Source organism: Episyrphus balteatus, chromosome 1, assembly GCF_945859705.1.
Source record: "Episyrphus balteatus chromosome 1, idEpiBalt1.1, whole genome shotgun sequence".
Taxonomy (NCBI): domain Eukaryota; kingdom Metazoa; phylum Arthropoda; class Insecta; order Diptera; family Syrphidae; genus Episyrphus; species Episyrphus balteatus.
The window spans coordinates 137,037,034-137,064,327 of NC_079134.1; the positions used below are offsets into that span (position 1 = coordinate 137,037,034).

At 32.1% G+C, this 27,294-nt stretch overlaps 1 protein-coding gene across 5 annotated transcripts in view; it reads right to left on the bottom strand.

Annotated features, from left to right (window-relative positions):
* The window catches only part of LOC129905847 (homeotic protein distal-less), a 93,053-nt gene that overhangs the window by 23,825 nt on the left and 41,934 nt on the right, over positions 1–27,294 (bottom strand). The window lies entirely within an intron of this gene.

Consider the following 27,294-nt stretch of genomic DNA (forward strand, 5'->3'; position numbering starts at 1 on the left):
TTAAATGTTATGAAGAAATTTAAAAAAACTATCCAAAACTAATTTTTGAATTTTATCAACAAATCAGTTAAAGAAGTATCAGTACCTACCTACCTACTGTATGACATTGGAGCGTTTGTAATGTTTTTCGTCACAGTTTTTAGCTGTTTAATACACTTTACCATGAGATCTTACTCCTTAAAAGATTAAAGCATTCAATTAGCTCAAAAATAAAAACAAACACTCTTGTTCTATTGAGTTATTAAACATTTATCAATGCAATTTGTTGCCAACTTACATATTTATGTGAAGACAAAATTCTTATGGATATTAGTTGCCAAGTGTATAATTTACTTTCAAGAAATGTATGCATCTTTTAAGACTTTTCAACACAACTGTAGATTGCATGCATTGCTGCCACACATTCTGTTTTATACATACTTAATGAAGAACACTGTTTTTGGTACGGAAAAACACTGCTGCTGGAGTATATTGACGTTGTTGTTGCTAGTTTGCTACTCTTGCACACATTCTACTTTCAGCCAGTAAAACCAAACCAAACCAACAAACGAATGAAAAAAATCACAACAACCAAATTCATTGGAAAAAATTCATGGGAAAAACATTGAACTAATTTGTCCGATAATTTATGAAAATATCTTCGTATCTATGTATCTGCTGCCGATCTGTTTGCAACAGCAGCAAATGGCACCCATTAAACCGCAACACATTTAGTTCTCTCATTAGTTCTGCGGTTGACGATATTCTACATCGGCTGACGGACCATCTCCCAGCTGCATAATGATGCAAACAAACATCAGCACGAGTCTGACACGGAATTCATAATCAGACTTCTTCTATTCTTGTTCTTGAATTGAGATATGGCTTAAGTATCTTGTCACACGAGTCCTCTTCGTCTGTTGTGATATCCATCTCATCAACAACTTCGCTGTCCATCAGCTTAAAGATATATGTTTTACTAAGCTCTGCTAAGCAAATATGGAATTAAAATATTTCATCGATGGCTCGATTGAGTAATCAGATCAGGATAGCCAAGGATAGGTTGGCTATCTCGACTGGATGGAGATGGAGATTGTTAGTCTGATATGCCAATCAATCGATCATTTGTCGATTGTCACTCGCGTGTTAAGGCCAAGGACGCCAAAAACAAACGCATCAGTTGATGAAGAACCCCCCCGAAGCATATGACAGCTTGGCCATCTTGACTTGTAGAAAATATACACTGCTGCTGTGTGTGCCCTTTCAATGTAATTACAAGGTTTGGTCACGTGTGCCAGCGAGGACCATATCTGGGGGAAAAACTTGCAACTCATACCAGGCACAAGTCGTCCCACCCCGATAAGGATCTTGCGCGGTTTTGTTGTGAAATACTTCACGGTCTTCATCAACTGTCAGAATAGAAGCATCATCCAAAGTCCACGGAGAGAAATAAGAGTGGGAATTCTTGAAATTTATAAAAAAACATTTCCATCTCTTGCCCAAACCGTCAAACCACCAAACCCAACTATCAAAAACATCAAGAGGACCATGACGAGCGAGGATGTGAGTGGTCCTTGATGGCATATATATTCCATAAATAATGAGGAGTTACCAAATCGATTCAAATTTAATATTGGCGCGCAATTAAAAACACATTCAATCGGGAGTAAGATGCGACTGATGGGGCTACTGAAAAGCGAGTGACCAGAAGATGTGAAGAGCTGGGCAGGGCTTCCATCAGGAGGCAGTTTAGTTGATGAAATTGTTTCGCATTGGCCAGCATCAGAAAAGATGCCAAAGATAGCGTTGTGCCATCAGAAGTGGAATGCCATGTGGTATGTATTCGTTCGGACGAGACTCCGCTGCTGCAGAGAACCACGACGACGACGACAAGGAGGAGAAGGTCTACATTGGAGAATCATCTCTCAGAGTTGACGAAGAAGATACGACGAAATATGACAAGGATTTGGAAAATTTGCGAGAGGACATTTTTCGGCAGAAGATAAAACGCGCCGAATAAAATGCGTTCCCTCAGCTGAATGTTGAGATAGATGGTGCTATAGATAGAGGACAAAGGGGGGAGGAGGGAGGATATCACACCGATCAGTGTATACCTAGTAACTTGTGAAACATTGATGAGTTGACGATGATGACGAGGACGACAACGACTACTTACAAACACATGAGCGGTGAGTGATGGTCATTCATCCATCCAACTGACCATTGTTTTCTGTGACGGAATAGGTTTTTAATTTTTTTTCTTTTTGTTGGTTTTTTGGTTGCATGATGATGATGATGATGGTTTGGTTTTCGCGGTAAGTTCCATTGAAATGAGGAAATATTTGGATTTTCTGTTGTTGAGGAGCTATGTCGCGTAAAGCATTCTCATCAAAGAGAGAGGAAACCATAGACTATGGAACTTGACAATAAATTCACATTCACAAATACCAAGCATAAAGTTAAGAAAAGTTGTTCTTTCCTCATTTTTTTTGTTTGTTTGTTGTTGGTTCCATTGTATTTTGGGATTTATTTTTAAAGAAAAATGTAAGTTTGAAGAAACTTTATTGTTGCTGTTAAACTTTATTGATATTGAGTAAAGTTTATATATTGCAACAATTAATTTAGAGTTTTCTCAGAAGTCTTCAACATTGGACAAAATTCACTATTTTTCAAGCAAATGGTGGAGGATGGAAAATTGAACATGTAGGATGAAAATTTCGAACATTAAAAAAAAATTTTTCGCTTGGTTAATATAAAAATATTGTAGTTTTTTCATGCTGATTTTGAGATCGGATAAGCTCCTTAAAATACATCTACAGTTTAAATATAAAATTGGAAGAAAAATATCTGAAAACTTTTGCTTTTGATAATAAAATTCAAATAAATCGTTTCTTCGGTCTACAAAACAAAAGAGCTGAGCTAAAAACTTGAATTAACATTTTGTGTATTCTTTTTTGTACAGATCTTCATTTTTATGTACCTACTAAATTTCGAAGTAAGTCAAAAAGCTCAAAGTAGAATATATAAATAAGAAAATTCCAAAAATTTCGAACAAATCGTTTGAGTTAGAAAAAATTGTAAAATGTTTTTTCGTACTTAAAAATCGGTCGTAAGTATAAACAAAAGGGTGAAAAATTTTGGCTGCTTTTACACTCGAGGATCTATCGAAGATTTGTCTAGGTATAGGAAATATTTATGAGCTTTTTTTTTTAATTTTTGGCATGTAATTTGACAAATATTTTAAAATTTCACAATTTGGTAGCACGTATTAATTTTTGCACTAAAATTTGTAACCTTGGGTTTTTTAGTTTAGTAGATTAAAGTTGGTATCGAATAAAGAGTAATTCATCAAATTTGTATTAAAAAATATGAATAAGGTAAACGCTTAAATATTGGCCGTACCAGAGTCAAAAGTAGGGTGACCTACATATAAGGTCCAATTTTTTCGAAAAGGCCTTTTATGAAGGTTAGTAACTGAGATTAGAGTTTTGGACTGGTTGGACCTTTCGGTATTGTCCAAATTTTACACCTACCAACTACGATCTTCAACCTTCTAACATGAGTGGGTAGATACGCGCAGGGGCAAGTTGAAGCTGGGAGATACAAAAAAAGCAAGGGACTTGGACCAATAGTTTTTAGCTAGCAATCATCCACTGTAACATTGCCAGTAGTAACAAAAACTATTTAAAAATTGATTGCAGCAGAGTGATAGAAGATAACTACGACAAAATAACTCAAATATTGATTTAACCAACGGAAATAATAATTTGAACACGAAAACCATCAATAATCACTGACCGATACTTCAAGATATCAATCAACTAACAGAATTACCAAACTTTCAAAACCGACCTACAATACACCTCTATTTATCTTGAAACAAAAATCTTTCTGCCTGAATTAATAATCTCAAGCCTGCGATCACACATAAAAAACATGACATCCACAATCATGAATTCAAAACAACAAAAAATTTATCAATCTTGCACCTCCAATCACCGCCAGACAGACAGACCTAACAAATCATTCAGCTTCATTTACCGTTATTACTGGCTCCATTATTATTATTGTTTGGTCAAAAGACTCAATATACAACAAAAGGGATACAAAAAAAACTACGAACAGGTGCGTGTGCTAAAGCCAACAGCCACTGAATCTCAAAACAAACATAATATTAATGTATGTCAGAGAGACAGAGCGCAAGCGCAGTTAGCCAAAACTGTCAAAACTGTCATTTCATGTCATCGTCATTTAGACGTCATATGAGCTACCCTTCACCATTCATCCCACTGACACTCAACTCAACAATCGGACAACACACCAGAGAGACCAAGAGAGAGAGAGAGAACAAAACAACACAAAATCACACAATGAAACTGACAAGTAAAACACAGCATCATAAATCAAATAAAAATGTATAAATTTTATTTGTTTGTTTTTTTTTTTGTAGATATATCTGGTGGTACAAGTATCTTGTATCTTTCATGTTATTTTATTTTTTTTTTTTAATATATTTTTTATGATTTGTTGTTGTTGTTATTTTTTTTTTTGTTGGTTTATGAATAAATTACACATAAATGCCTACCTGAATTGAGATTTTGATTCATTGAATTGAAAGTCAATCCGAAAGATACTCTAGAAATCCGACAAAAAAAAAATATAATAAAGGAGCTCTGAATCGGGGAAATAAATGAAACGAAAGAAACACGTTTCAAGGCATGTGTACCAGGTTAACAGTGGCAATCAGTAACACAGTTGTCAGAGAGCTACAGAATGATGCAAGTTGGAGATTTTTATCAAAACTTATATGCAGCATGGATCACGTATCTTTTTTTCTTGGTTTTTTTAGCTTGAGATTGTATCTTTAGGATCGTTTTGCTGGTTTTTTGTAAGTAGGAGGTAGGTTGATAGATATGTTTTTGTATTTCGCGGTCAACACGATTAAGTTATTAAGCACAGCTGGTGCGTGGTTTGCAAACAATTCACTACACTTCCTCCCCCACACTTTTACAAGTTCACTCTGCGCAGAAAATCTGTATCTTTTTTGTTCAAAATGTATCTATTTTACATTTGGATTTATCTGTTCACAAAAAAAAAAAAAAGGTTCCCACGGCCCCCCTTTTGAAGCTTAAAAAAAGGTGCTATACAAAAGTGAAATGTTTCCATTTTTCTTGCAGCAATAATCTCGGCACCTTCTCACTTCACTTGCTGACATCTAGATCTGTCAGATAATCTTAGTGTCACCATTTGTTACATTGGATTTGAGCATATACCTAGTCGAAAAAGTAAGACGCAAACGAACAAGTTTTTTTTTTATGCAAATGTACATATCTATCAAAAACCGTTATAGAGTTGTTGGTTTAATTCTATGCGAAAAATTGTGCACCAAAGTCATTTTTCATATTATACTATCTTGAAATATGAAACTATGACATCTAGGCTTTTAAGATTGTTGCAATCTCTCAATCGGCATTTGTTGTTGTTTAGTTTTGTTTGTGTTGCAGCAGTTTGAGCAGATATTTAGATTAATGCGTGGAAAGATCTGTTAATTATAAAATTTACTATGCAAATTTATTTTTTACGTATGAAAAAGTGTGTCTTTGGTGGAGAATATAACAAAAAAAAATTCTGTCACCCGTTCATAATTGCACAAATAAAATACTGTGGGCTGGAAACTGGCAACCTGTGTGAGCTTAATTTATGGTACGTTTATCATGTACAAAGTTATGTTTGGCGATTGTGTGATGTAGTTTGTTTGAAGCAACGGAGGATTGTAGATACGATGTCGTTGGGTAATTATAATCGTGTGGTGAAGTGATTTTCACTTAGGAAAATCATTTATGTCACATAAATTATAAAAAATTTTTGAACGAATAAAGAAAACTCGAAGATAGAAAAATATTAAAATGGGCACGTTCAGGAAATATTAGGGACTAGATATTTAGGTAACGTCATTTTCTGAACGGAAATTTGAGCAAATTGAGAATTTTAGATGTGTCAATTTGACACATTTGATTTACCTAAGGTAAAGATTTCAGAAAAAGATAGAAAGAAACTTTTGAGCTTTGAGCTTGTACAAATTTTTTCACTCGTCACTTAGAAATATTTTAAAATTAATGGAAGGTTTTGTTCATCTCCACCGTCACCTTTGCCAAACTGATCAAATTGTGCTACGATCTACGAACTGCTGCCCCATCCACCATTATTCTCCAAATTTCTGTTTCCAAATTTGAAAACAAAAATGACTTGCTGGGCAGAAATTCGACTGTAATTAGGAGAGCATTGCTGTTCCGAAGAAATATTTAAAATCAACCAAACCTAGGGGAAATATTGTTCCAGATATTTCCACTGATCTGTGCACATGGTCTAGAGTAGCTGATCAGCAGTTTCAAAGCATTTGAAGCCATATAAGATGAACACTTTTCCCGAAACGGGATTCAAGTTCTATTATGAAATGAAATAAAAGTTGAAGCTTACGATTGGGGCTACCTCTTGCGAAGGACTAAAAGGGCGAACTCTAAGCCTAATACACCAAGAAACGCATCTTTTATCTTGTACATCAAGCACACAGTATTTGATTCAAACTTTTTTTCAATCGAACGATTGTCCAACATGAGTAGAACCTATAGAGCCACCCTCTATTTCTCAAACAGTTATTAATTCCATTCCGTTAACTGCAGGAAAGAAAAAAACTCACTTTTGATAAAATTGATTTCAAAAATTAGGCGAAAGGGCTAGTAAAAAATCTGTGATGTTGCACAAAAAAGGCTAAATTGCTGTGTTAATGGTTCTTGGCAATTAGCTATCTCTTCCGGAGATGACATATTCTTTCCGATCTTCGCAAGATATCAACTTTTACTTTTTACCACGAGCTACTGACTTTTTTGAGGAAAAACAAAATGTCCAGGGAATTTCTTGATTCTGAACAAAATGAGGCTAACAAGGCAACATCTAAACACCAAAAAATCTATTAGTTGCCTAAGTATAAAACATAATTGTGGATGACATCTAAAGACAATCGGGCTAAATTTTTCATAAATTTTCAATATACTTCAAAAATGATTACCTGAATTCTTAAAAAAATTATACCTACATAATCTACCAAAAACTGGTTAATGCACTCGCAAAATATAACATATTTTTGCAGCAATCAATTTTTGATGGTTTTGAGGTTTTTATCCATAAAAACTTTTTGTTCTCCCAAAAAACAACAGCGCGCTAAACTTCAAAACTAGTGATAGTCACCCTATTTTTGTTAATAATATTGTTTGTTTGAAAAATTTCTTTCATATCTTCTCAACGTAGTCAACTATTGGATGCAACTTAAAGGAAAAAATTAACATTCTCTTTCACATTCCTTGACTCATCTTTAAGACGATCTTAAACAGTCAATGAACATAAAAATTTTTTCTACAATTGAAAAAAATGTCTCCTAGCTAAAAACAAAAACAAGCCTTAGGATTTCACTTACTTCTAAGTTCCCACCTTAAGCTCCCACATTAACTGTTACTGAAAGTAACACAAAAAAAAATGTGAGCCTGCGTCTGAAATGCTTAAAGAAATTATTATTATTGTTGTTGTTGTTTCTATGCCGCAATGACTATATGCATCTTCTGTCCATCTGACCATTGCGGGTTCCTATCCTCTATTCCGCCACATTATAACAACGTGTGATTTGTGCGGCTTTGATCAAAACACTTGACAGGTATTTGAAAGTTATGAAGCGGCACCAAAAACTCCCTCGGAGCTCATCGTCATCATTACATCGGTTGATTCTCTAACATTGGCAAAAAAAAAAAAAAAAAAACAACTAAAAAAAAAAATAACTTCCATCCAAGTGAACAAAAATGTTGAAGAAAATCCCAACATTTCCCTGACAATCCAATGTGATTCTATCCAAAGCAGGTACAAACACACACAATTATTTATCCCATCCCCCTCCTCTCGTTGAAACCACCTTTAAAGCCTACCTTAACAAACGTGCACAACACCGAATGCGTTTTTCATTCGCACCCAGTCAACTTTATGATGTGTACACAATTTGTAAGTTGGCACCAACCAAGCCAACCATTTACCCAGTACCAGCACCAAACGGGCCTGAAAAAAAAAGTGAAAAACATTGAACAGCGAACAAAAAAATTAAATCTCCAGACCCTCCCCAGGTGAAGTTGAACTGGTTGGCAGCGCAGCGGTCTAAGTACATGTCCGTACCGTGATCGCTCGTATTCGTACGCCAAACTATTTACCAGTCACTGAAAATTGCGGCAGACTTCTTAACTCTGCTGCAGAGTTACATGAAGAATTTCCGATATCGACAACAATTATCGGTCGATTGGTCAGTAAGTTGCGTATGGCAAATGCACAAAGATACAATCTGCTTTTAAATATCTTCTTGCTGGAAGACTTAAAACGAGTAAGAGTCAATACAATATACACACAATGACGACCGAAAGAACGGCCAACCGACACATGGGATCATCTATTAATCCTCTGAAATACAATTCTTCTTCTGTAGCTTCTTCTTCTTCGTTGTTCTTCGTTTTATTGATGGTATTTCAATAAAGGGGGATTCCATAGACCACATGGAACTCTCTTGGGGCCATCATATAATATCAATAGCAGCATTGCGTTGTATTGTGTTGATGGGAAAAAAGGTATTATGGGGTATTGGAGTTTAATCAAAGATCAATTGACGTGTTAATGAAGATTCATTGGATAAGGCTTGTGAACTTATGATCCATAAAGGCGTTTGGTTCGGGGAGTCAAATAGTAGCACAATAATTATGGAACTGATGTTGAATGATGTGAGCTGTCAGTGTGGCTATAAACAAGACATTTTTTTAACTCGCTTATAGATGAGTGATGACAGTTTTAACAATGAAATGGGGTCTTTTTTTGTAAGGTTTATTGTTTTTTTAAACAAACGATATTTTGTATTTCAGGGAAATATTTCAATACATACTGTGAAAACCTGTTGAATGGAAGTTTTTGAAGAGTGAAAAAAACTCATTAAAGAAACTAAAACCGAAGATAGCACGCGTTACTAATTCGGTTACGAAACAAATGTCTTTTAATTACTGTCTGCGTTACCAGATGTGACTAAACTAGAATCAGAGAAAGATGGCGTCACTAATTCAGGCTTAGATAGCTCGTATTTTCAAATTTCGGTATGCGTTACCAAACGTTACTTAACTAAAATCTGAGATAGCAATCATCACTAATTTATGCTCAAACAAAAATTTTTTAAAAATATCGATCTGAGTTACCCAACGTCACTAAAATACAATCCGAGAAAGCAGGCGTGGCTAACTCAGGGGCAGATAAAAAAAGTCTCCAAATTTTGCAATTCGTTTCCAAATGTCACTTAAGTACAATAAATTGCAAATGCATCATCATTTTTCTCTGCGTTACCAAACGTTTCTAAACTAAAATCTGAGATAGCAGTCGTTACTAATTTAGGCTCATATATAAAATATCTCCAAATTTCGATGCGGCACTTATTCTGTCTCACATAACAAATTTCTCCAAATTTTAGTCCGCGTTACCAGACGTTACTGAGGGCAAGTATTAATGACTTCTATATAATCGACTAAACGATAGCAGTTATAGACAAATAGTAACTAAATTCTTAATTAACTTTTCTCCAAATTTTATTACGCGTTACTAAAATACAATTTGAGATAGCAAACGTTACAAATTCTGGTTCAGATAGTTAATGGCTTTCAAATTTCGACCTGAGTAACCAGACTTTACTAATTTACAATCTGAAATAGCATGTGGCAATAAATTAGTTATAAATAATAAATATCTCCAAATTTTAGTCTGCGTTACCAGACGTTACTGAGGAGGTATTTATATAATCAATAATAGACAAATAGTTACTAAATCCTTAATCAACTTTTCTCCAAATTTTATTACGCGTTACTAAAATACAATCTGAGATAGCAAATGTTACAAGTTTTGGTTCAGATAGTTAATGTCTTCAAATTTCAACCTGAGTAACCAGACTTTACTTATTTACAATCTGAAACAGCATGCGGCACCAATTCAGTCTCAAATAACAAATATATCCAAATTTTAGTCTGCGTTACCAGACGCTACTGAGGAGGTATTTATGTGAAGAGCAAGTATTAATCAACTTTCAATATAAGTTCAAGTGACCTCAACTCCAAAAATGTATAAAGCGTTTCGCCCAGGTACGACAGTGGGCTCATCAGTTAGATCTGTCGTACCCTTACTAAGACGCCTTATTTTGGTCGATGTTTACCGACACTATATAAAACTCACAGCATGAATATACTGTGAATTATAATATTCTAAGGGAATTTGTTTAAATTCAGACACTTAGAAAATGTATGCCCGTGGTCAGGCTTATATAATAACGAAGAAAAAAATAACAAAAATAATACAAAATTATTAAAATTATTTTTATTTTAAGTGGAGTGATTGAATATAATTCAATATAAGTTCAAGTGACCTCAACTCCAAAAATGTATAAAGCGTTTCGCCCAGGTACGACAGTGGGCTCATCAGTTAGATCTGTCAATCACTCCACTTAAAATAAAAATAATTTTAATAATTTTGTATTATTTTTGTTATTTTTTTCTTCGTTATTATATAAGCCTGACCACGGGCATACATTTTCTAAGTGTCTGAATTTAAACAAATTCCCTTAGAATATTATAATTCACAGTATATTCATGCTGTGAGTTTTATATAGTGTCGGTAAACATCGACCAAAATAAGGCGTCTTAGTAAGGGTACGACAGATCTAACTGATGAGCCCACTGTCGTACCTGGGCGAAACGCTTTATACATTTTTGGAGTTGAGGTCACTTGAACTTATATTGAATTATATTCAATCACTCCACTTAAAATAAAAATAATTTTAATAATTTTGTATTATTTTTGTTATTTTTTTCTTCGTTATTAATCAACTTTTACAGAAAAAAAAATCCTTTGTAGACACTTTTTGGAATAAGTCGATAATAATGAACAGTCTTGAAGAATCAACCAGAAATTAGAATACAAATTTATGTTGAATATTTCTTTATTTGGCTTTCATGGTTGGTAGATTATGCAATTCGTGTCTACTTCCATTCAGAATAATTAACTATGAAAAACACAAATAAAATAAGAAGAACAAAATGCAATAAAAACTCAACAAAGAACGGACAAAAATTCAACTCAGAAACTGAAAACTTCTAAGAATTCAAAAAACTTTATTGCTGAAGTTCGGTTGCGGCTAACTTTTATGGCCATACAACTCAAAAGTGCACTCTTTTGTGATCTTACGTTGCATGCCGCCGCACAGTGCGGCGACTAGTGGAAAAAAATCAAAAAAAAAAATTTGCCAAAAATGTGGAGCAAGTATGCCAAATTCAAGGTAATTAGTCTGAGTGAATGAATCAACAGTTAATTTATGATAAAGTTCAATCTTCTGTCGTCAGAGATGCTCAGAAGATCAATAAAAAAAAACAAAAAATGAGAGTAAGATTTTTCGTTAATGCTCAAAAGAGCATTTGTTGAAGAAAAAAAGAACATATGATATTTTTTTTGCTAGATTCATATTCAAGAGAGAAAATATTATTATTCTAACTGCATTATTTTTTTTTTGCATGTAAATTTATATTTTTTTTGAGAGTCCAAATCTAAGCTTCTTTGTGCGTGTTAAGTACTAACTTCGATAAGCTATATATTTTTGGAGGGGTCCGATGGGAAAAAAGTGTTTTTATTTAAAGAAAGTACACAATTATACCTTTTAAAAAAAGTAAGATTTTTTTGCAGCAGCCTGCGCTTTCTCTTGCAACAAGTGTTTGTTTACAAGTATTTTTTACAGAATGTGTTCAAATAGGGAGCTTTTTGATGTTTGGTTTTCCAACTCAACAGCCCGTGTGCGTGATGTTTTGGAGTTTATGGAGTTAAAACTAAATATACAATCAAATTTAGAGCCTGAAGATCAAGAAATCGTAGAAAAACACGCATCAACAATTTGCTCGGAAATAAATAAACGTTGGCAAAGTTGCCACAGAAAACGTGATAGGTTTTTAAAAAAGAATAAAGACTGGCTTGACAATTTTCACTCCTTTCCCCAAAACATCCTAACTCTAATGAGTGCATCGACAAGCCAAGACCTTAGTAATAAGCGCGGGAGACCGCAAAAAGAATTTGTTGAGTGTTGCCAAAAAACTAAAAAACAAAAAGTTCATGATTTGGTAAGGACAAGATCGCTCGAGGAATTAAAGTATGCTACAGACCAAGCAGCATTAAATTCAAGCACTAATTCAAATTCAGAGCAACAGTTTTTGTCACCGGGAGCAGCCCTTGCATTGTATCTTGACCTTGACTTAACAGAACGAAAGTATGAGGTATTGAGAAAAACCGTGAATGCTCTGCACAAGGACTGCTTCCCAAGTATTTACGCATTACGGAAAGCTAAGGCTGGTATTCTTCCAAAATGCGACGTTACGGAATCTTCAGCGGAAGTTGATTTTCAGGATATTATGGAGAAAACTGTTAAAAGCATTTGCAAATCTGTCACAGTGAGTAGAGAAACAAAAGCTAAACTAATTTGCAAATGGGGTTTTGATGGCAGTGGCAACCATAGTGCTTATAAGCTAAGATTTGATAATACTGAAAACTCGGACGAATATTTGTTCCTTATAGCATTTGTACCTCTAAGATTGGTCGATATCGATTCTGGTGTTTCTCTTTGGGTAAATGATCGTCCTGGATCAATATTACATTGTAGGCCCGTGAAATTTTTATTTAAAAAAGAGTGTTCCGATCTTGTAAGACGGGAGGAGACAAATATGCAAGAAAAAATAATGAGCCTTTATGACCATACCGAAATGATAGCAGGACAAATCTGCAATGTTTCTTTCGAGTTTTATATGACCATGGTTGATGGAAGTGTGTGCAATGTCTTATCCGGAACAAATTCATCATCTAAATGCTATATTTGCGGAGCACTCCCGAGCGAAATGAATACAGCCAAATGTTATGAGAAACAACCAAACGAAGAAAACTATCGTTTCGGTCTTTCAACTCTCCATCTCTGGATAAGGTCGTTTGAATGTATGTTGCACATTGCTTATAGGCTGCCCTTTAAAAAATGGCGAGTCCAAGGAGAGGAATACAAAACTCTTTTCGAAATAGAAAAAAAACGCATTCAGATGGAATTCAAAACAAAAATGGGACTAAATGTTGACCAACCAAAGCAAGGCTTTGGTTCATCAAACGATGGCAACACTGCTCGGACATTTTTTTCTAATCCTGAGAAAAGTTCCGAAATCACAAAAATCGACCAAACTTTGATTCAAAAATTAAGTGTAATATTACGAGTAATGGCAACAGGTGCTGAAATACATTTTGAAAATTTTGATGTACTCATCCATGAAACACGTACACTTTATTTGAATTTATATGGATGGTATTATATGCCTTGTACATTGCACAAACTATTTTTTCATAGTGTAGATGTAATGAAAAGCTTTCATATACCCATTGGTCAATTGTCTGAGGAAGCTCTTGAAGGCTTGCATAAGACTTTTCGCCGAACCAGGCTTAATCATTCAAGGAAATCTTCAAGAACAAATAACTGCAAAGACGTTTTAAATCACTTATTATTATTGTCAGACCCATTTATTTCATCGCAAAGAAAAATTAAAAGAAAGCCCAAAATTTACGATGACACTATCAAAAAATATATAATTAATTGTGATGACGATGACGATAATCAATCATCTTCATCGGATACAGAAAATTGAAAAACCATTTTTAATTGTGCACTTTAATATAGGTATTAACAGCTCATATTAACTTCACAAGAATAAAATTTAAATATTAAAAAAAATTATCAAACACAAAAAATATCGTTTTTTTATTTTTTTTTTCGAGTTTTATAATTACAAGTTCCTGAATTAAATCATTTATACAAAAGTAGGCGTGGCAAGGGGCGGATATGGTCGACACCATTTTATATTTTTGAGCTCGATCATCAAAATTCTACAGTTTTATTCAAATCGTGCATGTCGTTTTCTAGATATAAATAATCATATTAAGAAGTGGGCGTGGCAGGGGGCGTGAAAATTTTGCTAAACTTTGTAAAACTTGTTGTTATTACATTTGCAATAAACTTTGTATGCAAACTCAGCTTAGTTTTTGAAAATTGATTTTTTTCCATCATCTCCATACAATCGACGCACTGTGCGCCGCCGCCATCCACCATCGTCAGCTAACCATTTCTCTTAAGTATCTACATTTATTCGCATTTTCCTTGATGATGGATGACGTGTGTGACGCTAACGCACATATAAGCGTAGGTACTTACCTCCACTTTTGATATCAAAAGCAAGACAAAAAATCAGTTCAAAACTCATACAACTTCGGTTTTGTTGTATCTAATGCAGAAAAAATAACATAATCTACTACTTACTACTTGATGTAAACATTCGAAAAAGGTTAATCAAAATCATGCCACGCTGAGGACAGAAAAAATAAAAAATGAAAACTACACATAAAACAGAACGGATATAAGCGCGGGGTACCTACAAAACATGTGTATCTGCGTGTATATCGTAATCGCAAGCCTAGCGCTACGCACGAAAAGCTACAACATGAACCCCTTTTTATTTTTTTTTTATTTATTTGTTGTAAGTGCGGGTTTAATGTGATTCGACATGATGGACAGGTTATGAACGGCTTTTTTTCATTTCGTTGATTTCTTCACAAAACGTCTCTACTTCAAGATCTATCTGAATGTCAATGTTGACTTTGGTCAGCATTAATTTGTGTGTGAGTGTGTATGATGTTCTTGAAAATTGATGATGCGATGGTCTGATGAGATATGACAATGACGCGACCTAAGTTGAATGATAGATAGATAGACGACTAGCTTCATTTATTTATGAGTAATTAAATGCACTCTCTAACTGTTTCGAAAAAAAATACCAACACTGATGCATTTTCAAATAGGCTTTAGAAGAAATATTGTTGACATTCTTTTTCTCAGACGAGAGATGAATGGGATACAGATTTGTGTGTGATTGAATGTTTGTATTTTGGACAAAATTTATATTTAAAGACGAAATAACTGCGACGTCTGTCTCCACTACTTAAGATAGTTGACAGTTTTAAAAGATTTTTTCTTGATGAGATTTTCATGTTTTTGAGGCAGACATGAGAAAATGCTTGAATTAATTAAAAGTTATGTTTAATTGATAGAAAAGGCAGTTAAAGGGTTAAATGAAAAACTATGCTGTTCGACTTTGAATTATTTATTTAGCGCTACATACATCTCATATAAAACAGCGTGTGTGACAAATAAAACTATTAAAAATTAGAAAAAAAATCTCGTAGGTACCCAACAAATGACAAAAAAGAATTCTAAAAACCGCTGATGTATTTCAAAAAAAAAAAAAAAAAAGTTACGCATACACCACAGTGACCATCGAAATGGAATAATGGTAATTATCTATTTTTTTTGTTAGTATAAACTTAAGTTCAAGTTTATAGTTTTTTGACAAAATATTTTTGCATAGAAATCGTGAAAATTGTGAAAATCAGATACTCTTTTTGATCTTTTATGTATGTTCACCTGTTCTATCATAACTTATAAGCCACATATAGTAATTTGAAAAATGAGATATCGTTGAAAATGTCTTGATTTTCCGCTGGTGATAGATTAGGTGGGATTACATTAAATTGAATATGGTGCCCTCTAGAGGCAAACGTAATAAAATCTTTTTTTTTTTTTAAAAAAAGCTTATCACTTGGTAACTTAATAGTCCTTCTGAAAATATTATGCGTGAATAGCTTCGTGTTATTGTGATTTTTCGTCAATGCAACAATTATTTTTAGAATCTATTTTAATTAAAAATAAATGGATAAAAAAATTAAATAGAAAAAAAATTAGAAACAAAGACACTTAATTCAATAACTTCTGATAACGTTTTAGAAAGTTAAAACCTAAGGGTATTGCTAAATTGAGTACTAAATTCTTCCTTTTTTTGTCTAAACAAATCAGAAAATGATGAATTACTCTTTCATTTTCCTCAAACATTTCTTCTTCATGTCAGCTAATAAAACAATTGGTATATATTTCTTATATTTCCCCATCCGGCACATCCATATCCTCCTCTGGTTTTTCAGTCCATTAATTTACGAACTTGAAGTATTTCGAATTTTATAGCGCATATTATTATTATGACTTACGGAAAAGGTGAACACATAAAAATATTTCTCATCTTCTAGGTATATTTATACAATCTCTCTGTAAATGGAGCTATAGCTTACGAAACTATCTCAACTATTCCACTTATGCGATACTCAAAATGCAAATATTTATTTAAAAATAAAAAAAAAAAAATTGCATATATGGCAATGACAGCTCTACTTGTATATAGTAGCTACTGTTGCCTCACTTTTATACCTACCTCACATTCATTACCAATCGTGTATTATAACAAGAAACGCATTAAATTTGTTCTATGGTAATTTTGGTTTGCATAATAAAATTGTATATTTTCCATCACACACAGGCAACAAAACTATGCCCCAGCTAAAAACAAGACAAAAAAAAAGATACACAAACTATCTATAAGATATGGTGCTCTCTGAACTGAAGTACGAATATAATAGTGAACTCTAAACAAAATTTTATGCAAAAACGAAGATTTATTACCTTGGCCCAGACCAAGGTGTATTCCACTCTTGAGAGTTCCATATGAATTAATGAATGAAAATAATGTGTGCTAAGTTTGTAACGTTACGTTATGCGAGTTGTAGGTACTTTTAACTATGCCCACGATATCTCAGACAGACTTGACTTTTGAAAAAAAATCGGAATTAGCGGAAATAGTTTGCTTCTGCTTTCTTCGACGTTTCTTCTAGTTTCTATTTGTCTGCCATCGAGTTTTATGACCATTTTTCCTTCTTTCAGCCAAAATATATACATAAATCTGTTTAACAATCAACATAAACCACTGACAGTTGATTATCGACGCTGGTTATCTCCCCGAAAAAGGATTAAAAATATGATTGGTAACAAAAGTGGCGCCCAACATGAGACTCCCTTTTGTTTTCTTCAGGTGTTAACTACATTTGCAGCTCGTTTTTGATGTCTTTCTTTAATGATGTTGTGTTGAGCAAGTTTTATGACTCACCATCTTATGTTTCGAAGATTATATAGAAAGACACAAGTTGGAACGCAACAAGCAATTATGATGGCCTTTTGCAAGCCATCCTGCTGTCCCATTCAATGTAAATTAATGGCAAATGCTTTTCTTGTGTTTTTGTTCTGTCTTGTCACTTATGGTTAATAATTCTTTTTGTTTGCTTGTCTTCAGCACCTTAAGCCATTATAGGCTTTAGGAGAGGAGAACAACTAGCAGCAGGTGCTTTGTGATTTTTTTCTTAGATTTTGAAAAAAAAAAATAAGAAAAAAAAACTAATGTCTAGCATGGGTAATAAATTGCCAATGCAAAACGACTACTAACCAACAAAAAATGTAAATTCATTTAAAATTAAAAAATAGAAAAAAAAATCATAGTAACTTCTACATTTGCGCCATTAATCAAGTTGAAATCGCGCATTTAACAAGCTCAAAACAGCTATAAACCACCCAAAGCAAAATGATAGTTTTGTTTGAGAGATAAGATTTTTTTTTTTCAAATATTTTTTAATGTGCGACAAGACAATCACTTTAATATCTAATAAAAGTCATAGTTTTAAAACAAATAAATAATTTTTTTTTTTAATATGGATTAAATTTATTTATAAATGTGACTTTGTTAGAGGTAATAATTCACATTGAACAATATTGTCTTATTGTATTATATTATTTATTTTTGAACTAATAAATTTATTTAGACATTTATGATTATTGTGTATGCTTAGCCAGAGAGAGAAACAGGTGTTTAAACGAATATTTTAATTGACGGTCTATGAAATATTATGCGAATGCAAGCTTTTATATTTGACTCTGAGGTTAAGCTGTATGGTAATTTGCTTTTTTTTTTGTTATAACGACAGTTTTGACAGGCATTCTATTAAATGGCACTAGAGGCGGTTTTTGTTTAAGATAGGTAATTTGTGGACTTTATTTCTTTGTATTTTATATTTAATTTGAATACATTAAGATAATGAAGGATTTAATTTTGATTTTTATGCGCTTTGTATGTTAAAATTTCATAAAAGATTTTTGTGAAACATATTTTACGTGGCGGGAAAGGGCAAGCCAATTAACTAAATTCAGTAGCTTGAATAAAATAACGTTTAATAATGTCTCTATACCTAATATTCATTATCTTATTTTAAAAAAATAATAATCAAAGTCATTGGATGGCTTTGAATTTTTTGGGATTTATGGCGTTTTTAATTGGCAATCTGGAAGCAAAAAAAAACAATCTGAATGCGTTCAATTGGGCGATACTGACAGTTCTGATTCTGCAAAAAAGAGAAATTCTCTTCTGGTTTTAAAAACAGAATCAGATTTACTCACACATTCATAGATTTAAATGTCAGATGTCACACTTGTGACACATTTCAAACTCAACCAACACATTTACACCAAACTTCAGATTCTTTGGAATAAAAATAAATTGGGAGCGGGTCATAATTCTGCTTGTCAAAATTCTGTACGACAAAATTCTGTGGGGTCAAAATACTGTAATACCATAATTCTGTACGTCATTATACTCTAAATACAAAATTCTGTACGTCAAAATACTGTATGAACAAAATACTGACATGCAAAATTCTGTTTTGTAAAATTCTGTACGGCAAAATACTGTATTGTGCGCGCGCACTTTTTTACATTATCAAAACGATATTTTTTTACAGCATTTTTACAGAATTTTGATTTACAGAATTTTGATGTACAGAATTTTGAAATACAGTATTTTGACCAACCAGAATTTTGCTATACAGAATTTTGACTTTCAGAATTTTGTTCCTACAGCATTTTGCACATACAGAATTTTGACATACAGTATTTTGGCTTACAGTATTTTGAATACAGAATTTTGCAACATACAGAATTTCGACCCCAACCCAAATAAATTGTTTAATTGGGATTCCGAATCGAAGAACAGTTCCGGATTGCCCAAAAAACGCCATTAAAAAAGTGTTGTTTGAACAATGGATTTACCGTCACATACAGACGAATTTGTCGTCACGTACCTACAGACAAATCTATATTATTATTGGTCATATTTTTAGGCAACATTCATCTTCGAAAAACACAAAAATTATTGGGGTTGGGGTCGAAATTCTGTATGTTGCAAAATTCTGTATTCAAAATACTGTATGCCAAAATACTGTATGACAAAATTCTGTATGTGCAAAATGCTGTAGGAACAAAATTCTGAAAGTCAAAATTCTGTACGACAAAATTCTGGTTGGTCAAAATACTGTATTTCAAAATTCTGTACATCAAAATTCTGTAAATCAAAATTCTGTAAAAATGCTGTAAAAAAATATCGTTTTGATAATGTAAAAAAGTGCGCGCGCACTTTTTGCTGTAAAAAAATATCGTTTTGATAATGTAAAAAAGTGCGCGCGCACTTTTTTACATTATCAAAACGATATTTTTTCACAGCATTTTTACAGAATTTTGATATACAGTATTTTGCCGTACAGAATTTTACAAAACAGAATTTTGCATGTCAGTATTTTGTTGATACAGTATCTTGACGTACAGAATTTTGTATTTACAGTATAATGACGTACAGAATTATGGTATTACAGTATTTTGACCCCACAGAATTTTGTCGTACAGAATTTTGACAAGCAGAATTATGACCCGCTCCCAAATTATTGTAACTCCTGCTAATTTTATGCAGAGATTAAAACAATTTAATAAGCGTCACGTTCAGACATGAAAAATTAATGACATTTTTAAAAGCATCAAAAAACTATTTTTTAAAATTTTTTTAGGGAATTTATATAAGGCATGGTTTCGTATGCTTCTATATGAAAACTTTTGTTGAAAACAGTTATAAGTCATTTGAGAGAAAGTCAGAAATCAAGAAAACATTTCTATGACAGTTACCGTTAATTACGGCTCATACAATATTTTTCAAATTAAAGCAAATAAAACCTTGTTTGCATCTTAAAACACAAAAAATATAATAAAACCATTATAGCGATTTTTCTAAATTTAATTCCATTTTGGTTATTTAGCATTTACCGTTAATTTTAAAAAGAATTGCGTGACGCTCTTTATATCATTTTATATCAGGCTGTTAGTCAGCAACCACGAGTCAAATGGATTTCAAGTCAACCAATCACACTGCACAATTAATCATATAGGACAACTCATCATGGACAAATTTGTCCTAAGGACATTTCATCACAGAGAACATTTGACCAAGGGAAACAATAAAAAAAAAAATAATAAAATAAAACCACTAAAAATTTTCAATTTCCCGAAAAAACACATTCAAATAAATTGTACTCAAAATTAATTTATTCCGATCGAACCTTGTGATGACTTTTCTTATGATGAGTTTTCGTATGATGATTTGTAGAGTGATAATGTTGCATATTCCGACAATGTTTCTAGCTTTATCATAAACTACTTTCGTCACTTTGAGAGGGTTAATTTTTTTCTGGCATTATTTTTTTCATGGAGCGAATTGGAAAATTTTATATAAGAGTTGCTTTAGTTTATACTTATTTTTTAAACAAGTCCTTCGGATCTATAACTCTCGTGGCTATGAAACTTAAAAATCTTAAGATTGATATTGTTTCACCTCAGAAGAAAAATACACAATTTCTGATTCAGCTCTATAATTACAAAAGAGTTCTTTGTCAAACTCGAAAATGAAATCAAAATTCGTCAATCGTGCGTGAAGCCACCTGTTAGGAAACTTTATATAAATATGCGCAAAAATCTTTACCCTAATTTAAAATTTCCACTATTCTAGATTAAACTCGTTTATCCTTAAATTAAAGCTGCTATAAAAGATCTCATACCCGTTTGGCAAGTGTATCTGAAATACTCTCTGTATATTACTCTAATTTCACAGAGAACAGATTTTGTAATGTCGATGTGCGTATGCAATATAAGTCGACTGACTTCTCGCATCTCATTTTGTATGAACTCCATCATTCTATGGTGTGTGGGTTGTGTATATCGAGGTTAAAATTTGATCCTTTTTTCATCCAATTAAAATTTATTTCATTGTGTTTTCTCTGAGTTATATTGTGTTTAAGTTATAACAAAAAACCTGTAGAGTTCGGACCAAAACTGCAATTCGATCAATGTTCAAAGAATTTTATAACATGAGACATAATGTATATAAAAGGGTTGATATATGTACATAGTTTCTGGATGGTATAGTCTCGTCAGCTTGTCGACCCGTTTGGCATTTAGTGTTGTTGTTGTTTTAAATGACAAATGCCAAATTGGAATTAACATTGAGAATGAATGAATGAATTTTGGACTTAATTAACATAGTGCATCGAATTAACAATATCGAATTTATAAATTGTTGTTGTTGTTGTTTGTTGTCATCATTAAATTTTGTTCATCATCATCAACATCTGTCTATGATTTCTATTTTTATATTATATTTTTTTTTTATAAGGAAGTTCAACTTAAGATAATTAGCGAAATTGGGTATTTTTATGTCTAGACTAATTAGTTCGTCAAGGTTTTTTTTTTTTAAAGTTTTTGTTTTGAATGAAAATAAGAAAAAAAAATGTTCATTTGTTAGAACTTGCAGATGCCAATTTTAATAATTTGGAAACTAAATACAACAGCAACAGTGTGTTTAGATAATTAACTTTTAAATATTTTAATTTTGTTAAAAAAAAAACGCAAATCAATATTTATACCCGTGCTGCGTAATTTTTTGCAAGTTGTCACTATGCTGAACAAAATCCACAGCCAGGATTCCTTATATCCGTCTATCAGGTTGTATGTATATATATATATAGGAATTGAGAGTTATGTTTTTAACTGGTTTTTTAAAAATGTGGGTATGTATGTTACCTCATAACTTCTAAACCACTCATCATAAATTGAAAAAAGACATAACGTTGGAAGCGTCCTAATAGTCCACTGGTTATAGGCTATGTTTAGTGGCTCTGCAATTTTTTTACAAACAATAAACTCAAAAAATTTTAATTAAAAAAAATAATATCAAAAATTAAAACCTATTTTTGCTCTAAAAAATTAGATATCAGAGAAAATTACACAGCTGATAACCAATATAGTAAAGTAAGACTCTTCCTACGATACTTGTTTTTTTTTTCAAATGTTTATAAATCATATTATATGAGGGATAATTCATACACAAATCAAATCTCATTTTTTATGGTGATTAAAGATTACTATTCGTCTGCTAAAAATCCTTACAACATTCAAAATTTCATTCTTACGTGTTTTCCAAATCACAGGGTACCAACAATTTTTTTTTTTTCGTTTTTGTTCATGCAATCGCATAATTTTATTTTTCCCAAAAACCTTGTTGACAAATTAATTTAAATATAGAAGAAAAAAAAATATCCACCTTCAATTTCTAAAATAAAGTTGTCAAACAAAAGCTTAAACGGATGTTAAATAATAGATTTAAACTATCCAACCATTGAATAGTCACAATTTTGTGTTGAAATAATTACAATTATTTTCTATTTTTTTTTACTATTTATTTAACATTAGACAAAAAATAGTTACATTTCTAAAGTTAAGCATCCAACCGAGGAAAATAAATATAAACACATTCTTTCATCCTCAAAGAGATATTATGATGAGTTTCCAAACATGCAATTTATTATTATTACAAAAAAAAAAACTCAAATTTGAATAACAGGTAAACATGCTTAACCAAAAACATTAATCTCTTAACATCTCTATTAGACCTAAAATACTATATTTTTTTTCTATCTGTTAGTTTTCAACAATGAAAGTGCACATAACCGTATAGTGTGTTTAACTGTCCATAAATTACAAAAAAAAAAAAAAATAGAAACATCTCCCATAAAACTAACTTTATGCTAAAAAACCACTGTTGAATGTCTCCTTTTTTTGTTGTTGTTGTTGTTATTGTCATAATAAAATGCTGTGACTTTTTGTCATATAAACAATAATTTGCCTATTATGATTGAGGCAAAATAGCTACACACACAATAAATAAAACACAAAACATCATCAAACACATAATAAAAACGCGCATAACCAAAAATTACAATCATTATCTTTTTATTTTTTTTTTTTTTTTATTTAGAAAAGTACTTACTATGAGAACGTGGTTAATATAATTGCCCAATTTAGTTTAGGGAATTAAATGTGGTTATAGCCTTTGAGGTAATATCGTCACAGTCACAGAAATAAAAAAAAAATCACATTCATGAAAATCATGAATACAAATTTCTATAGCTACCGAAGAGAAGTTTAAAAATGTTTCCCCTTCCTTTTTTTATTTTTTTGAAAAAATATTAGATACTTAGATTCAAGCAACTGTGACAGATTTCCATTGTTAGATACATTTTGTCAACTCATTTCATTTGAAGGCACCACACTGAGCACAGGAAAGATAGATTCTAACTTGTAAGTATAAATTTGTCAAACGTCGAAGTTGGAAAAAAAAAGGGTCCGAAAAAAAAACACCCAAAGAAGCTACCAAGTGACCGCAGATACAATTATTAGATAAAAAAGATACACACAGAAATATGAATCGCTTAGACGGAACGATAAATAAAAAGAATTTAGTCATCCGTTGAGTTTGTATTTATTTTTTTTTGTATTGTATCTTTGGGGTGGACATGACAGTTTCTCAAAAAAAAAAAAAAAAAAAAAAAAATTAAGAAGTTCTCCTTGAAATATCTAACTTTTGCTTCTATAGATACTTTTTTTTTCTTTGATTAAGAATCGTGTTGAGAAAGGTGGGTATGGAAGATAGCATTGAAATATACAGAAAAGCAGCAGCTATTGCGTGCAGTTTCGTGTGACAAGTGCGGAAACAATTTTTTTTCAGTTTTTTTTTTTTTTGAAAACTACAACGATTCATGTTTTTTCCATCGCATGATAATATTTTTTCTTTTGTTATTGCGACTACCGACGATGTTGATGATGATGATGATGTGACTTTGATGGAAAATCTATTTTTTTTTTTTTCAACTTGTTTTTGTTAGAACTGAAGTTGAGTTTTGGTTTTTTCGGTTGAATGAGAATGGTAACAAAATTATTGTTATTATATTTTTTTTTTTACTTCAGTGGTTAAAACTTCGTGTTGTTTTTTGTTTTTTCTTACAAAAACAAAAAAAAAAAAAAAACAATACCGCATGTGAAGAGGTTTTTTTTTTGTTGTTATAAAGTTATATTTACGCGTGAGAACCTCTGAGAACGGATGCATGACGAACTAAAAAAAAATGATTCACATGCAGATATAAGCAACTGTACACCTACACACGAATATGCACAATTGATGGCATTGAAAATTGTGTTTTTGAATGCAAAATAGTTTTACATAAATAGAGACTTTCTGGCGCTGGAAGCATTTAAAATTATACAAAATACACATTTTTGAACTTGAATTTTTTTTAATAATGATTTCACAATTCCATATTGTCTGAGGATTTTTGTTCTAACTGCTTTGTTTCAAAAGAGGATGTAGGCGAGCGTCAAGGACGAGGCCTAGAAGTCCCTGCTGCAGGCAAGAACCCAAAACAGCTGAGAGAATAATCTGTGAGATCTGCATCCCAAAAAACGAAAAGGGGAGGAACACCAAGTTTTAAAAACGCAAAAAGAGGTCACAAAACAATCAGTTGAGTCTATTTAATATGATTTTATGGCAGAAAAGAAAGCTTTGCATTAATTAGACTCCCAAACAAAAAGGACAAGAAGTTAAAACATCTATGTATTTCAAAACACATACCAAATAAATCTGCAGGATTGGAAATTTCTTAATCCTCAGAAAAATTCGATTAGGTACAGATTTTTTGAATTTTTTAATAAAATCATAAATAATTTTTAGAACAGATGTTTTCAATATACGATTAACGTGTGATATTGAAATTGCATAGTTCGTAAATTTTACTAACATTTTAAGCCTTTGTTTTAGAAACAAAAAAATGAAATTTATCAATTCCATATTTTTTTTAGTACCTACCTATCCCTTTACCAATATCTTCTAAACGGTTAAAACAATCAATACGATGTCAAGGAATTATTTGTAGAATGTTTAAGCCCCTACAAGAATATATCTTGCTAATTTGAAAATAATGAGTTTTCAGTGAATAGGAAAATTTTTAAAAGTAAAAAATGTTTTTATAATTTTTTTTAACTTTGACCTCGAATATCTTTAGAATAAAACAATCTTTTTCCTACAAGAATATGTCTTGCGCGTTTGATTAATATAATTTTTCAATTTGTTACAAAATTAAGAACAGAAAACGAATTTTTAAAGATTTTCTCGATTTTTGGACCTCAAATATCTATTAAACGGTTAGATAAACGAAGAAAGTGTTTGAGGCCTTTTTTGTAGAGCGTTCAATTTCCTACAAGAATGAGTAAAGAAATTTGCTAAAAAGTCGATTTTTAAAAAAAATTATTTTTTTTTAGTAGAAGCTTGATGTAAAAATGGAAAATTTCAAAGCGGAGGACCTTCCCATTAATATTAAGAGCTCATATTTGGTGTGTATATTCTAGAGGTGTCTAGCAATCGATTTTTTTTTTACCCACCCTAATACCTATACATATTTAAAAAAAACTTGACAAACCAAAGCAATTTTCTTCATATTCAAAATCAGCACAAGAAAGTCATAAGGAAAAGTCTGATTTTATTAAAAGAAAATTTTCGATCCAGACCAGTGTTGCCATATCAAATGTTAACGGAAGAGTGGTGTTTAAAAAAATGAACTGTGAATTAGCTATTTAATTTATTATGTTTTCACATAAAAAAAAAAAAACTGACCTAAAACAGCAAAGTATAGTAAAATCCTTTTTCGAAAAAAAACAAGAAAACAAGTCAGTTATTTTTTTTTAATATTGTGTTTCTGGCATAATGAACAAATAAAACATTAACTTTAATGATCTCATCTATTTCTTATACTAATGACCTGCTTTACAGGTTTTTTTTTGTATTAACTCCACGAAACAATAAATCATTTCAATCCGGATTTTTAGTTACAGTTTATAGAAGCAGCCGCACAATAATAGTGTATACTTCAAAAGTGTATCGATTACAATTTGTCTAACCTTTTGACCGCCACTCTGTTATCTATCGTTCACATTTCTATTCACAAACGCTCAAGTAAATCCCACTTGAAAATGCAATACTATCCTTTATCTCAACCCTTATTTATGGTGCCTATATTCAGAACAATTTGTTCTTTGAATCATATTTATCCGAGTTTGTTTCTTTTTTGTTGTTGTTTCTGTTAAAAAATTGTTGCAGCACGTGTGTTTACCAAAAAACCTACCCTTAAACACATTAATATCCCCCTTAATGTTAAGTGAAACCCTCTTAGTCTTCTCTGAAAGTCTGAAGAACAAAAGACATAATCTATATCCATTCATCGACCGAACTTCCTTTCCGCAATCGAATAATACTCGTAAATAAAATTGCAATGAATCATTTCGATTGAGGTTTTGTATCCTGGTTTGTTGCCTGTTTAAATAGAAAATAAAAATCAACTGCGGCTTCCTTAATAGAAAAAAAAAAAAAAAAAAAAACTTCCCCACAAAGGGTAAGTTGCCTAACTCTTTTAAGGCGCACTCTTACCTGATGGCGAAATAGAGACATTTGCAACACACCAAATTCAGGAGTTGGTTTTATATGTTGTTCGACAAAACACACTCCCACACTCCTATAACACTTTAGAACTATACTTTAGCAAACAATAGAACTTAAAGGAATATAATAAAAAACAAAAAAAAAAGTTAAACGAAAAGAAAAAAAAAATAAACAATTGTAAGCCCACAACACATTTTGTTGCCCCGCTGTGAGTATGGCATAATTCAATTAGGAAACCCACGCCCACTATCAATAAATTTTAGAAACAAGACTTGTGAGTCTCATTCCATAAAAAAAAAAAGCAAATAAACTGTGCTGCAGCGAGCTATACAGTTCACAACTACTTATGCCATATCAGCACCACGTACTCTCTACTCCCGCACACCATACAACCATGTTTTAGTTGTATTTGAGTGGCATGGCATTGCGCCACCATCAAACTCGTGAACGCGCGAAAAAACGTCCACCAAGTGGTGGAAGAGTGTATAGAGTGGACATGAAACCAAACGTGCACCGGGACAGCCCGTCGTTGATGGTTTTATATGATTGCAAATTCGTTGCGGTGAAAAAA